We start from the raw sequence: 12,702 nt of genomic DNA on the forward strand, positions 1-12,702 counted from the left end.
ATTTCCCCTCCCCCCACCTTGTCTCAGTCAAATCCCTCGAACTCAGCACTGCCTTCCTAACCTGCAATCTTCTTCCTGACCTCTCCGCCCCCCCCACCCCCGTCTGACCTATCACCCTCACCTTGACCTCTTTCCACCTATCACATATCCGATACCCCTCCCCCAAGTCCCTCCCTATCTTTTATCTTAGCCTGCTGGACCAACTTTCCTCATTCCTGAAGAAGGGCTAATGCCCGAAATGTCGATTCTCCTGTTCCCTAGATGCTGCCTGACCTGCTGCGCTTTTCCAGCAACACATTTCCATCTCCGTAATGAAGAGCTAGCCTTGTAACCACAGTCGGGTACATTTAATGTGCATTTTTGCCTCGTCTCACCTGACTGATGTAAATCTCCAATGTAGCTTGACCTACCTGCCCTCTTCCAATTAATTGTGGGCGGCACTGTGGCACAGTGGTTAGTACTGCTGCCTCACAGCGCCAGAGACCCGGGTTCAATTCCCGCCTCAGGCGACTGACTGTGTGGAGTTTGCACGTTCTCCCCGTGTCTGCGTGGGTTTCCTCCGGGTGCTCCGGTTTCCTCCCACCATCCAAAAGATGTGCAGGGTCAGGTGAATTGGCCATACTAAATTGCCTGTAGTGTTAGGTAAGGGGTAAATGTAGGGGTATGGGTGGGTTTCGCTTCGGCGGGTCGGTGTGGACTTGTTGGGCCGAAGGGCCTGTTTCCACACTGTAATCTAATCTAATCTAATCTAAATTAATACTAGCCTAACAAGCATTCTGTTCCTGTCCTTGTTCGCTATGATTTGCCTGTACTGCTTGCAAAACGAGCTTTCAGACTCTACCTGTGTGCATGGGTACAGTAAAGCACATCAATGCCTGCATCCCATTAAGAGCTAGATTGTATTTAAGGTGGTCACTGCCGAGCATGAATATAAATTGTCCCTCGCCAGCCCAAACCTGAATCTTGTTGCATATTAGTACAAGACTGTATCACTCAGCATCCTCACATTGCATCTTTTATGTAAGGTCATTGGAGCAGTTAAAGATTAGTCTAGGATACTATCCTGAGCAGCTCGTGCTGCAGTGTCCTGGGAGTGAGCTGATGAGCCTTCAGCAATTAAAGCCATGTTTCTTCATGTGCAATATTACTCAACCAGTCTCCTGTTGCAGGCTATTTCATGGCACCTGTTTGCCAATCCCAAACCTGGCCTTACCGACAACTTTTTTTTACTTCCAAAACTTGTGTAGAGCACAAACCTAGTAGCATCCTGGAAATGACTGAGGAACGCTACTGTCTGCCAATCTAAATCTTAACCACAACCTGTGGCATACACTTCATGAGCCAGCCTGTTCTGAGGAGTGGCATTGACCTTCCATGACCTTCAGTTTTGTTAGCTGACCTTTGAATCAATATTAAAGTTCGGCATAAATGTGTTACTGGGGTGAGAAGTGATAGATGGAGTTTCTATTAGATAAATAGGCGGTGCTGCATTTTGGGAAAGCAAATCTTATGACTTGATGGTAAGGTCCGAGGGAGTTGTGTTGAACAGACCTTGGAGTGCAGGGTTGTAGCTCCTTGAAAGTGGAGTTGCAGGTAGATAGGATAGTGAAGGTGGTGTTTGGTATGCTTTCCTTTATTGGTCAGATTATTGAGTACAGGAGTTGGGAGGCTATGTTGCGGCTGTACAGGACATTGGTTAGGCCACTGTTGGAATATTGTGTGCAATTCTGGTCTTCCTTTTGGATGTTGCCAGTGTTGGAGGATTGAAGCTATAGGGAGAGATTGAATAGGCTGGGGCTGTTCTCCCTGGAGGGTTGGAGGCTGAGGGGTATCCTTAGAGGCTTATGAAATCTGGAGAATGGATGAAATAAATAGACAAGGTCTTTTCCCTGGGGTGGGGGGAGTCCAGGACTAGTGGGCATAGGTTTAGGGTGAGGGCGAAAGATATAAAAGGGACCTAAGAGGCAACTTTTTCTCTTGGTATGTGTATGGAATGAGCTGCCAGAGAAAGTGGTACAGGCTGGTACAATTACAGCATTTACAGATAAGGCATTTGGATGGATATATGAATAGGAAGGGTTTAGAGGGATATGAGCCAACTGCTGGCAAATGGGACTTGATTAGTATATCTGGTTGGCATGGGAGAGTTGGACCAGAGGGTCTATTTCAGTGCTGTACATCTTTTTTCATAATTAATCATTACCACTTTGGCAAATAGTTCAATTAGGTTATTTTAATGTGGCCTGTGTTTTTAGAAACTAATATTGACTAGATTTAATCTTCTAAGTGCCTGTCTTTTCCTGACTGCTTCTAATACTTAAATCCATCACCCTCAAATAATCTCTGACTACAGCTGTCAGTTTAAAGTGAATGTTGGCAGTATTACATTTGCTACATTTCAGTAGTTGTCCCTCATTTCCAGAGGGGTTGGGAAGATAATAGGCTCTTCCACTAACTGCACTCCTGCCTCCTTAAGCAACATGGAATGCACATTATTGAGAATAGATGACATCCATTCTAAGCATATCCAGCCTTTGCAGCATGTGAATTTTCATTCAATACCTCTTGATGATTTTCTCAGTGTTCTGTTCCTTTGTAAATACTGACAGTCTTCAATGAATATTCCAGCTGTGTATCTTGCCTATCTACTTAACAATGCCCAAGCCTATTATTTGCAAAGCCATGAAGGGGTTTTCAATTCCCTTTTCTACTATTGCCAGTCTTATTTTCCTCTTTGCATTCTGCTTATTATGTTAGGCCTAGTCCCACTTGAAGATATTCACCATGACTTTTTGTTTCATGCTACTTATCATCCATAGACCTCTGAATTTGGTTCCCTACCTTCCTGCTTTGCCAAAATGAGTCTAGTCTGTAGCTGAAACATCTCCCTAAAAGGTCATCCAATGCTACACTAATATTTGGTTCCACTTGAGCATGGTTAGGTAAACTCATGCTATTGAAGTAAGTCCTCTTCCAGTTTGGAGGTTTGTTTTATGTGGTTCTTGTTCTCCATTATTAATCTAAACCTTTAATGTGAGGATCATTTACTTCCCTAATGTTCCTCCACAAGAACTTTAGTCCATATCATTCCCCAGCCTCTGATCCAGTTGGGTTAAGACCATATCAAAGTAGTTGTCTCAGAAATTCCTTTCCTTCCTAGTCCTTTATTGGAACACTATTCTGTTATTTTGGTAATTAAAATCCCCCCAGTTTATAATTCCTGAGTGTGTCTGTGATCTTGCTGCAAGTTTACGCCATTTCTCTCTCACTGTTCGGAGGCCTGTTGAAATACAAGATTAATAAGGAGCCATGATTTGGAGGTGCAGGTGTTGGACTGGGGTGAACAAAGTTTAAAAAATTACACAACAACAGGTTATAGTCCAACAGGTTTAATTGGAAACTCTGGCTTTTGGAGCGATGCTCCGTCATCAGGTGGTTGTCACCTCTGAAAGCTAGTGTGCTTACAATTAAACCTGTTGGACTATAACCTGGTGTTGTGATTTTTAACTTTTTGATAATGAGTATTTCTTTGCTTCTTAGCACCAACCAAATGAATTCTCTCCTGGTCCCCTCAAGGGCATACTCTTTCTAGGAGAAAGTGAGGTCTCCTGAAGAAGGGCCTGTGCCCGAAACGTCGAATCTCCTGTTCCCTGGATGCTGCCTGACCTGCTGTGCTGTTCCAGCAATAAAGTTTCAACATACTCTTTCTAGCACAATGTCTGTGAACAGTGCATGAATATTGAGTGCCCAATCTGCACTTGAAGTGTTTGTTATTGCCACTGGATCATATTCCCATATAGCTATGTTTGTAACACAATCAAGGGGCAGTATGGTGGCAGAGTGGCTAGCGCTGCTGCTTTACAGCACCAGGGACCCAGGTTCGATTCTAACTTTGGATGACTGGAGTTTGCATGTTTGGTGTCTGCGTGGGTTTCCTCCCACAATCCAAAGATGTTTAGGTTAGGTGTATTGGTCCTGTGCTAAATTGTGCCATAGTGTTCAGGAATGTATAGGTTAGGTGCATTAGGGATAAATATAGGGGAATGGATCGGGGTGGGTTACTCTTCAGAGGGTTGGTGTGGACCTGTTGGGCCGAAGAGCCTGATTCAACAATCTGGATTCTATGTTCAAAGTTATCACCCGTTGCATATTTACAAAGTGCATTCTAAACCTGTCTGCTAATGTTTCAAATTGTCCTTGGCCTGCTCCTATCCAATAGGGTTAGAATTAGAGATGTACAGCACGGAAATAGTCTTTGCTGCATCCTTTGTTCGTACTATCTAGTACTCGCTCCTTTATGCATCTTATTCCTCTTTCCAACCTGGACATGTTGGTGCCATCTCCCTGACAATCTAATTTAAACCCACCTCAACCATACTAGTGAACTTCCATGTCTGTATACAGGTCAGTCCTTTGAAGTGCAACCCATCTCTTTGCATATGTACCTTCTGCCCCAGAATTGGTCTCAATGCTTCTTGGATCTGAAGTCCTTCCTACAGCATGCCTCAAGCCTTTCATTTATCTTCCCTATCTTCACTTTTACTGACAGTATCCAGAGATGACTGTTAAGAGTCCCTACTGTCTTCTCTAGCTCCTGAAAGTCTGACCGAAATCCTATTTTCTAAGGACATTTCATGCTCTTCTAGTGCTCCTATTATTTAGATTATTTTCTGCTTCCTATACAGTCTTCAACAGCTTTGCTTGATTGTAGTTTCCTAAACATTACAAATGCTTTCTTTTTGACTAGATTTTCAATCTCATCATCCAAGGTTCTCAAATCTTGTCAACCTTATCTTTCACAATCATGGAAACCTACTGATCCTGAACTCTGATAAACTGCCTTTTAAAGATTCCAAATATCTGATGTGGATTTACCCTTAAATAGTCTCCCCAATTTCATTTCTCCAGTTCCTATTGTTGTGCCTCCCCCTAATTAAGCACCTTCATCCTTCCTCATAACTATTTTAAACCTTACTGAATTATGTTCACTGTTTCCAAAATGCTCCCCACCAAAAATTCAGGCTTATTCCCCAATAAGGTCAAATATAGCCCCTTCCCTGCTTGGACTATCTACATATTATTTCAAGAAATCTCCTGGATACACCTAACAAATTCTACCATATCTCAACACTTGGCACTAAGCGAGTCCCAGTCAATGTTGGGGAAGTTAAAATCACCTGCTACAACAGACCTGTTGCTTTTGTTTTTCATTATCAGTTTGTATATCTGTTCCCCTAACTTTTGCTGCTTATAGAGGGGCCTATGGTATTTTGTTATGGACTGGACTGAACCTGATCCCCTCAAAATATTAAGGTTACTTCGACCCTCCCTTTTCAATTTAAAGGGATATGTAAAGTGTTGTGCAATTTGACTGGTCAAACTACTTAACAAGCAAAACAATTTATTTGAGCGCAATAGAGTCATAGAAACAGACTCTTTGGTCCAATTTGTCCAGGCTGACCAGATATCCCAATCTAGTCCCAACTGCCAGCACCTGACTCACATCCCTCCAAACCCTTCCTATTCATATACCCATCCAAATGCCTCTTACATGTTGCAATTGTACCAGCCTCCACCACTTCCTCTGGCAGCTTATTCCACATACATACCACCCTCTGTGAGGAAAAGGTTGCCCCGTAGGTCTCTATATCTTTCCCCTCACCCTAAACCTATGCCCTCTAGTTCTGGACTCCCCCACCCCAGGGCAAAGACTGTCTATTTACCCTATCCATGCCCCTCATAATTTTGTAATTCTATAAGGTCACCCCTCAGCCTCTGACAATCCAGGGAAAACAGCCCCAGCCTCTCCTATAGCTCAAATCCTCCAACCCTGGCAACATCCTTGTAAATCTTTTCTGAACCCTTTCAAGTTTCACAATATCTTTCCAATAGGAAGGAGACCAGAATTGCACACAATATTCCAACAGTGGCCTAACCAATGTCCTGTACAGCCGCAACATGACCTCCCAACTCCTGTACTCAATACTCTGACCAATAAAGAAAAGCATACCAAACGCCGCCTTCACTGCCCTATCTACCTGTGACTCTACTTTCAAGGAGCTATGAACCTCCACTCCAAGGTCTCTTTATTTGGCAACATTCCATCAGACCTTATCATTAAGTGTATAAGTCCTGCTAAGATTTGCTTTTCCCAAAATGTAACACCTCACATTTATATGAATTAAACTCCATCTGCCACTTCTCAGCCCAATGGCCCATCTGATCAGTGAAAAAATAAATTAGGATAATTATTGGAAAACCTAACAATAGTAGGTACAGTATCTACTCCTAATTAACTTGCAATATGAAAACATGCCATAAACACACCCTTTGGTAAAAAGGTAAATTCAGAAAAAACACATTTTTGACTCCTCTATAATCCAGTAACCTAGGAAGAGAATCTGCAACTTTTGGCTGTAATTGAGAGGAAAATAATAGCTTTCACTTCATTAACCCCTCAACAGCACCTGCTAAACATAAAAGGTAAAATAAAACTAGAAGTCCTAGGCTATGAGAGCTGGCCACACCTAGCCAGGCTGCTTCTATTGTTCTAACATTTTTTAAAAATTCCCAAAGCCTCACCAGCTATGTACTTTATCAGAGACAACTCCGCACCTCTCGTTCAACCTGTCCCTTAAAAAAAGGATAGAATACATTTCTTAAAGTCACAGACCCCAACCTAATCTAGTCCCATTTGCCAACAGCTGGCCCATATCCCTCTAAAGACTCCCTATTAATATGCTATATCCATCCAGGTGCTTTTTAAATGATATAATTGTACCAACCTCCACCACTTCCTCTGGCAGCTCATTCTATATGCGTACCACCCTCTGTGTGGAAAGGTTGCCCGTTGGAGGATTTGAGCTACAGGGAGAGGCTGAACAGGCTGGGGCTATTTTCCCAGGGTGACCTTATAGAGGTTTACAAGATCATGAGGGGCATGGATAGGGTAAATAGACAAAGTCTTTTCCCTGGGGTGGAGGAGTCCAGAACTAGAGGGCATAGGTTTAGGGTGAGACGGAAAATTTTTAAAAGGCACCTGACGAGCACTCCAGGGAAAATAGCCCCAGCCTGTTCGGCCTCTCCCTGTAGCTCAAATCCTCCAACCCTGGCAACGTCCTTGTAAATCTTTTCTGAACCCTTTCAAGTTTCACAACATCACTCCAATAGGAGGGGGACTAGAATCACACACGATATTCCAACAGTGGCATAACCAATGTCCTGCAATATATCCTCCCAACTCAATACTCTGACCCATAAAGGAAAGCATACTAAATGCTGCCTTCACGATCCTAACTACCTTCAACTCGACTTTCAAGGAGCTATGAACCTGGTCTCCAAGGTCTCTTTGTTCAACAACATTCCCTAGGACCTTACCGTTAAGTGTATAAGCCCTGCCCTGATTTGTCTTTCCAAAATGCAATATCTGACATTTATCTAAATTAAACTCCATCTGCCACTCGTTGGCCCATCTAATCAAGAGCCCGTTGTAATCTGAGGTAACGTTCTTTGCTGTCTACTCCACCTCCAATTTTGGTGTCATCTGCAATCTTACTAACTATACCTCCTATGATTGCATCCAAATCATTTATATAAATCACAAAAAGCAGTGGACCCAGCACTGATCTTTGTGACACACCACTGGTCACCGGCCTCCAGTCTGAAAATAATATATATCTTATTTTAAAATGGTACTATCCCTCCAATGTGGAAGCAGGCCATTTGGCCCATCAGGTCCACACCAACCTTCTGAAGAGCACCACACCAAGACCCAACCCACTGCCCTCTCTTTGTAACCCTGCACTTCCCGTGGCTAATCCAGAGGTCTGCACATTCTTGGATACTCATTGCAATTTAGCATAGCTATGCCTTTTCTGTATCATTTTATATCTTCCAAATGTTTTCTAATCCAGCTGTTCAGAAATGTTACTACACACCTCCGAAGCAGGTGGGACTTGAACACGGGCCTCCTGGCTCTGAGGTAGGGATATTATCACCACCCACAAAAGCCCTACTTTGAACATTGTAAGCTTTCTGCAATTATCAAAAACACTCATTTCAATCCAATTTGGCTTCACAGACAGTATGCGGTGAATCACAAGGTATGAACACTCCAGGGTTATTGGAGCGCAGAGTGATGGAGGTGGGAGGTTCTGTACTGACAGAATGTGTTCTAGAACTAAACTACTTTTAGTGCGATGAAAAGAATTAAATAAGGTTATACATTCTGTTTAGTATGCCCAAGGAGGTGTAAGTTAAAAATTCCATCATTAAGTGAAACCTGATGTGTTGACTTTCCACTCTTGACTACTTTTTACGGTGAATAGACTTGATTCAGTTTGCAGCTTAACTTGCAGTCTGGTCGAATGTTTATTCTTCCATTGCTGGCAGCCTAGGAAAACCCAATATTGTTTGTGTCAATTCATAAGCTAACTTTAACTACAGTAATAAGGATACTATCATTTTCAATCTGCAGCACTAACACTTTGAATTTATGTAGTGCCAGTAACGTCACAAAAATATCGAAAGCTCCACAGAATCTACCTCTGACACTGCACTGAACAGTTAAGTCACGTCAATGTCTGTTAAATTTGATTTGATTTGTTACTGTCACATGATACAGTGAAAAGCTTCTGCTTTGGGCACAGTACAGGTAGATCCTACCACACAAAGTGCATTAGGGTAATAGATCAGAGTGAGGAGTACAATGTTACAGTCACAGAGAAGGTGCACAGAGAGCAAGATCAACATTAAATTTAAAATTTGAAAGGTCCATTCAGGAGTTGTTGCCGGGTATGGAAGGTTTGAGTTATAAGGAGACGCTGGATAGGCCGGGACATTTTTCACTGGAGCGTAGGAGGTTGAAAGTTAACCTGATAGAAGTTAATAAAATAATGAGGGGTATAGATAGTGTTAATGGTAGGTGTCTTTTCCCTAAGATGGGGAATTTCAAGATTAGGGGGCACATTTTTAAGGTGAAAGAAGAAAGATTTTAAAAAGACACGAGGGGCAATGTTTTACACAGAGGGTGGTTCATGTGTGGAATGAACTTCCTGAGGAAGTGGTGAGTGTGGGTACAGTTACAATGTTTAAAAGACATTTCATAAGTACGTGAATAGGAAAGGGTTGGAGGGATACGGGCCAGGAGCAGGCAGGTGGGACTAGTGTAGTTTGGGATTATGGTCAGCATGGACTGGTTTGGCCAAAGGGTCTGCTTCTGTGCTGGATGACTGTAAGCCTAATAACAGCGGGGAAGAAGCTGTTCTTGAATCTGTTGGTACATGTGTTGAAGCTTCTGTATCTTCTGCCTGATGGAAGAGGTTGGGAGTGATTATAACCGGGGTGGGGGGGGGATGTCTTTGATGTTGGCTGCCTTCCCGAGGCAGTGGGAAGTGTAGATGGAGTCAGTGAATGGAAGGTTGGGTTTGTGTGATGGACCGGGCTGTGTTCACCACTCTCTGTAGTTCATTACAGTCCTGGGCAGAGCAGTTACCGTACCAAGTTGTGATGGATCCCGATAGAATGCTTTTATGGTGCATCTATAAAAATTGGTGAGAATCTTTCTGGACGTGCCAAATTTCCTTAGCCTCTTGAGGTAGAAGAGGTGTTGTGTGCTTTCTTGACTGACACATCAACATGGATGGACTGGGTCAAATTGTTGGTTTCGTCACTCCTAGAAACTTGATGCTCTTGACCTGCTCCTCTGATCTAAAATTAACCATCAAAACAATAGCAAGGTGTCAGGAATACTTAAAGTTCATTTAGTTCAATTTAGTTTCTGTATCCTGGAGATCCATCGACACATGAGCATCAGAGGCAGGAGTGACTTGTACCACTGAGTCCTCCCTTCCATAGTTAGGTTATCTCAGTAGTGTGTGCATTGCAAAAAAGGTCTGGAAATGGCTGGCCAGTTTATTTAGCTGCAAGAGTCTTGGGATTTATCACATGGAAGTCAGCCCTTAAGTTTCCATTCCATTTTCTTCCCTGAGCTTTCTGGGTTAAGGCCGTAGATCAATGTGGAGCAGTACTGAGGGAGCGCTGCAATGTTATAGGAGCACATTCATTTTAGTGAGACCCTAAACCCAAGACCTTCACAGGTAAATGTAAAAAAGAATCCCTTGGCAACATTTCAGTTCGGAAAAGGTGGGAAATCCTTGGTGTCCTTGCTCAATTATGTTCATCAACCAACCTGACAGGAACAAACAATCTGGTTATTAACCCATTGCTGGTTTTAGAGCCTTGCTCTGTGCCAATTTACTGCAGCAATTAGAATCACAGAATCCCTAGAGTGTGGTACCAGGCCATTCGGCCCTTCAAGTCCACACTGACACATTCCCCCCAACCCAATCGCTGTAACCCTGCATTGCCCATGACTAACCCACCTAACCTGCACATCCCTGGATACTATGGGGCAATTTCCCATGGCCAATCCACCCTAACCTGCACATCCCTTGGCACTACGGGGCAATTTCCCATGGCTAATCCACCCTAACCTGCACATCCCTGGGTACTACGGGGCAATTTCCCATGGCTAATCCACCCTATACTGCACATCCCTGGGTACTATGGGGCAATTTCCCATGGCTAATCCACCCTATACTGCACATCCCTGGGTACTACGGGGCAATTTCCCATGGCTAATCCACCCTAACCTGCACATTCCTTGGCACTACAGGGCAATTTCCCATGGCTAATCCACCCTATACTGCACATCCCTGGGCACTACGGAGCAATTTCCCATGGCTAATCCACCCTATACTGCACATCCCTGGGTACTACGGGGCAATTTCCCATGGCTAATCCACCCTAACCTGCACATTCCTTGGCACTACAGGGCAATTTCCCATGGCCAATCCACCCTAACCTGCACATCCCTTGGCACTACGGGGCAATTTCCCATGGCTAATCCACCCTAACCTGCACATCTTTGGACTATGGGAGGAAACCCACACAGACACGGAGAGAATGTGCACACTCCAAAATTAGTAGCAGGAGCAGGCCCATTTGGCCCCTCAATATGATCGTGTCTGATCATTGAGCTGAATACCCCTAATCCACCCTCCCCCAACATATCCTGATCGGGTGAGGGGAGGAATGGGGAGGGGTGAGGTGAGAGAATTTTGTGTTGGCAGAGGGAGGAAAGTCAGGGATCCCAGAGGCATGGGGTTGGGCGCTGTTGTTGGGCGTGGCATTGGTGGAAGAATGGCAGCGGAAAGATTGCCAGCTGAGAGGATGTTGGGGGATCTCAGTTTGGCTCTGGGTGCTGGCAGAGCTCCAGGATAGAAGGGTTCCAGGGACGTACGGTCAAGGGTGTGCATGATGAGCTGTGGGTCACCTTAGCCGTTACTTTGGAGAGGTTCCAGATATTCGATCAGCTAACGTTTTCTGGGTAACGATTAACTTAGGGAGTGGAGCCCTGTGAATTCTGTGGTGTTTATCTTCCAGGCTCAGGGGAGATGCCCATCCGAAACTTTAATTCTGGATTTTCAGATTTAGATTTAGACTTTATCGTCATGTGACCTGAAGAACTCAAGAACAGGAGTGTAGTTTCCAATGTCGCCACACACAGCACCATCTTAGATACAAGTACCGAGTACAGAAACGTAAGCACAAGGTAGAAAGAAATAAGAAACAATTACAGTTAGTATTAAGTCAAAACATAAAGAAATAAAGCTAAAGGTTCAGCCATTCGAGTCTTTCTTAAGCGCTTAGCCATGATAGGACCACGTTTCCTACAAGGGCTCAATCTCTCTGCTCTGGGATGATATCCCCGTGCTCCTCTGCCCTCATTGTCACTGTGGATGGTGGAGGACATTCCATCCCCGTGTTGGATCTCAGACACCAAAGCCCCGATCCAGGCACCGTCCACACCAGGCCTCGGCCCCGCCTTCGGTCCACGTGCCACGGGCATCGGGAACTCACCGAGAATCGCGGCCCAAGGTCCCCCACCACTGCCTCCTACTGGACGCCTCTCCGGCCGCCCGATTCACTGGCCTGATACACTGCTGCTGCCTCTCTCCAGGAGGTGGGTCAGGAGGAAACACAAATCCAATAAAGACTAAAGAGAAGGAAACAAAAAAAAGGGGGAGAAGAAGAAAGAAGGGGAAGAGCAGGTGAGAGGAGCCAGCCTGCTGTACAGCCATGTGGCAGAAATCCCCACACAGCCAGCTGTGTCTGGGGTTCCCCCCCGGTCCTGACCTGGGCCAGGAGAAAGTGAGGACTGCAGATGCTGGAGATCAGAGTCAAAAAGTGTGGTGCTGGAAAAGCACAGCAGGTCAGGCAGCATCCGAGGAGCAGGAGAATCGACAGACATTACTGATGAAAATGTGTCAGTTTCTGTTGATGGAGATGGAGAGGTCCAGGAAGAAGAGGGTGGTGTCAGAGATTGTCCGGGTGAATTTAAGGTCAGGGTGGAATGTGTTGGTGAAGTTGATGAATTGCTCAACCTCCTCGTACTCCCACAAGGTGGCACCGATGCAGTCAGACTGACTCAGCACTGACATTTTCTACAAACCCACTGACTCCCACAGTTACAACTCCTCCCACCCTGCCTCCTGCAAAAACGCTATCCCTTATCCCCAATTCCTCCGCCTCCGCCGTATCTGCTACCCAGGAGACCAGTTCCACCACATTACACACCAGATAGCCTCCTTCTTTAGAGACCGCAATTTCCCTTCCCACGTGGTTAAAGATACTCTCCAA

The sequence above is a fragment of the Chiloscyllium plagiosum genome, chromosome 14 (genome assembly GCF_004010195.1).
Source record: "Chiloscyllium plagiosum isolate BGI_BamShark_2017 chromosome 14, ASM401019v2, whole genome shotgun sequence".
NCBI lineage: Eukaryota > Metazoa > Chordata > Chondrichthyes > Orectolobiformes > Hemiscylliidae > Chiloscyllium > Chiloscyllium plagiosum.